Raw genomic sequence first — 4172 nt, 5'->3', positions numbered from 1 at the left:
TTTGACAATTTATGTCAAAACGACCGACGTGTGATGCAGATACAAGATATGCTGTCAGAAGTGGGTAACCTCGCTCTGAATGCATAAAAGGAGCAAAACCGGCTTCCGAGTCTCAAACAGATATTTGGCAATTCCTCACGGAAAATGTCAATCTCGGACTCATTAAATCCGTTTCCTCGCGTATATCGATAATTCGACGTTCAATTCAAACCACGAACTTCGAATGCGCGATCAATCGAGACTCGAGCTTTTTCCCGGTTTCTCCTCTTCGGTCGTGGGACCCACAGACTACCCAAGATGAGTCACCCCTTTGCTCTAGAAGCTTCCTCTTCTTCTTCAATGCAAGAAGCCAACTTGCATTCTTAGCCAAAATATCCAAAGAGTTTGAAGACAACACTCCAACTCTTCTTCAATGCCATTTAATGCTTTGATCTCTTCTTCATTAATGCAAATGGAAGAGGATAGGGCTAGATATTTCCTTAAGCAAACCGTCCATCCTAAGCATGCCCACTAATGATGCTTTGTTTCACTAATTGTGTCATTAGTTTTTCCTATAAATGGCCCAAAAGTGATTAAAATAATGACTTCTCCTCTTGCACACTCTCTCCAAGCTTTTTCTCTCAAGAAAAGCTCTCAACTCCATAGCCAAAACCAGCAAGCTTCAACACTTCAAAACCAAGAGAGAAAAAACCGAAGAAAACCCGAAGAAAGCTTCGAAGTTCTTAAGTCGGAAGCCAATGCTCATCATCCCGACTTAAGTTCAAAAATTCTCAAACTCCATGTATCATATGTTTTGGACCCATGGAGTTCATTGGTGAAATTGGTTTTTCCATTTGAAGTCTTTAAATTATTGTTTCAGGTCATTTAGTGCATTTCCGGTGAAGAATTGTCACTCTCGGGTGAATAGTGCCAGCCGTGTGCCAGCCGCGCGCCAGCCCGCGCGCCGGCGCACGCCCCGCGCGCACAGCCACGGGAAGGTGTTGTACGGACCCGAATGTGGACTCTCGTCGGGGCCCGCATTGCGCGCTTTTGGATCGCGCGGCTTGGGAGTGTCCACCTTCCCGTGGGGACGCGTGACGGACACGCGTGAGAGAAGGAGTCGCCACTTATCATTTTACGACCCGAAGGTCGAGGGCGGATAAGTTACCCGGGTCTAGGGGTATGGAACACCTAGTTTGTTGTTAAGGCATTGGTTTGTGCGGAACCGGAAAATCCGAGTTCGGGGGTTCATGTTACTTGCGGGCCTATATCCCGCACGCCCTTTCGGTACTCTGGTTTGCTAGGCTTGCATGTTTTATGATTTACCGCATGAATTAAGCTGCACTCGGCTCGCACGTTTTGACACCGTAACTTCGATGAATTAAACGATGTCGGTGGAGAAGCCGAGAGAGAAGTAAACCCGTGTGTCGGGGAATTGGTTCACAATCTTGCGTTACAGTTCATCGAACCATGGAGGTTGAATCCCTGCATGAACCAGAACCGCGAGTTCTTGGATTTACTTGTATCTGGGCGAGCATTAGACCGATTCGATTAATTCGACTCTCGGACTGGAATTCTTACAGAATAAATGTACAAAATAAAATCCTTACAATGCTCTCGAAAACAATAAATACAAATTACAAATGTCCGAATTCCAGTCGACTCGCGTTCGGTTATTATTCCGCTCTAACTCACCGTGAGTTTAGGGAAAAGACCGAAGAACTGAAATTCAATGCACGCTCTCACTGAATAGGGCGTTGGACCCTGTGAGTGATGACTAGGGTGTTGGACCCTGTGATCGATGATTAAGGTGTTGAACCCTAATATTATTCGGCCTAGGGATCAAGCTCGACCCGCATGGCAAACAGGTGCGGAAAGATAACACGCAACATGTTAATAACAGACAAGGTGTTTGTTATTGTCGTGTTTACGTGAATTAATAGATTTATTTAACCTAGGGGTGTTTTTGCAAGCAAATGCCATATGCTAAGCAATCAAACATGTGCCAATGTTTTAGCATTCGGCTTTTGTTGGAAACTTGAAAAAGAGAGTCAAATCTCATGTGTGGATTGCTTTTACAGTGATTCGGTGTTGTGACACTGAATTACCATTGAATTGATCCAAACTCGTGTTTTGACTCTAGATTTGGAATCTAGAATTTCTCCTAACCATTATCTAGTGTTTGGTTAGGTCGAGTGAAAGGTTAATCAACATTTTGCATGTTTTCTGACAGAGATAACCGTTCTAGTTATCCGAGTCTATGTTAGGATGATAGAAACTCATCAGTTAGATAAGAAAAGGCGATGCAGATGAACCTGCACCTGAACAGGTAGCCCGTTCTTATCCCATACTGTAGTGTTTCTGTCATGCTAACCCTACGGGTGTCGCTGAATTGTGAAAAGACGATTTTGCCCTTTATTTGACAATTGTTTTCAGAAAAGGGGAAACATCGCAGTGCGGGCCACCTCGGCCTGTAGCCGGTGTCGACCAATTCCCTGGATCGTCCAGGGTTGTACAAGAACCCTGAAAAAGCCAAAGAACCGGTCGATCTACCCGGAAGTGATCTAGAAAAGATCTTCTGTATCCTAACCTGAGTTACTTGGAATCAGGTAAAAACTCAAGTTGAGACACAGAAGCCCTTTACAGACGTCCATGCTACATCGGACCGCGCGTTTCGGGTTTTGAAATTGATAAGTTTGAAAAGGGCACCAACGTCATTTGACAACTCATCGACGCGAGTTATCAGTTAATGGCCAATTCGTGTAAACTTTATCAGTGTGAAATGGGTTTAATCATGTAAGCGTCCCGATTAACCCGTTTGTGGAATTAATGCTTAAGGGTTGTGCCGAATGCATTAATTGTGAAAACGATTCGCGACTCGAAGTCCAAGACGATTCCATAAGGATCGAGGATAATTTGGTCCAATGATCGAAACTACCCTCGTAACCGAATGGACCCGAATGAGTCATCGATACCCGAATCCATGCATGCTTTGTTTTGAAAAGACATTTTCATGCGATATTGCGACGATAATGTAAATTGCAAATTACACGAAAGCCGAGAACGGACTCAAAACGGGAAGAGGAAGCCTCATGCAACCCGTACGAGTCTAAGAGGCTCTCGGTTATTTCTCCTTGGAGATAGCCGAGAGGTCTCATGGCCCGAATGAGGTTTCACGAGGTTTCTCCATCTCGTTTCGAATCATTTCTCGCATGCTTAAATGACAATCATGATAAATGACACGATTAAACGAAAATCGGTATTGCCATGATTTGAATAACGCATTCGAACATGCAAACATGCACAAACAAGTTATTTAAGGAATCGATAAAACAATACCGACTTCATGCATGTAAGAAAACAAGAGAAGACTCGGGAATCGAAGTTGGATCGGGCTAAGAAGGCCGTTCTTAACCCGAGGAAAGCAAGCCAAGTCTCGGTTACCTCTTCTTTAGGCAAACCCGAGAGCTCTTTTGCTTATTTCGGGTCGGGAAGGTCTTCCGAGGATCGATCCAAACGTTTCCTGACATGCTAACATGTTAATCGAGGATAAACATGCATGATATAATGTAAAAGTGCATAAACATGAAGTCTTGCAAGTGAACATGCGTTGTGCACCATATTACTCCATAGCCATGCAAATAATGTAAAAAAGCCCTAACTCCTCTAAGTCAAGAGTGATTTACCTAGCCTCGGGATACGAGGAAAGAGTCGGGGAAGTGTTCGAGAGTCGGGTGACTCGGTAGAACGCTTGGAAGGATGCTGGGGTGCAAAGGATGCACGTTCGGGGAGCTAGGTGCACGAGGAGTGCGGCTGGAGTGCACGGGGAGTGCGGCTGGAGTGCACGGGAGGCGCGCGGGGCGCGCGGGCAAGCGCGCGGATGTGCAGGCGTGCGCGCGGGCGTGCGCAGGCTGGCGCGCGGCTGTGCGCGCAGGAGGTGCGCGGGCGCGCGGCTGGCACACGGCTGGCACTGTTCACCCGAGAGTGACGATTCTTCACCCGAAATTCACTAAATGACCTGAAACAATAATTTAAAGACTTCAAATGGAAAAACCAATTTCACCAATGAACTCCATGGGTCCAAAACATATGGTCCATGGAGTTTGAGAATTTTTGAACTTAAGTCGGGATGATAAACATCAGCTTCCGACTTAAGAACTTCGAAGCTTTCTTCGGGTTTTCTTCGGTTTTTC

Source organism: Punica granatum, chromosome 8 (genome assembly GCF_007655135.1).
Source record: "Punica granatum isolate Tunisia-2019 chromosome 8, ASM765513v2, whole genome shotgun sequence".
Taxonomy (NCBI): domain Eukaryota; kingdom Viridiplantae; phylum Streptophyta; class Magnoliopsida; order Myrtales; family Lythraceae; genus Punica; species Punica granatum.
Note: the sequence above shows the minus strand (reverse complement) of the source record.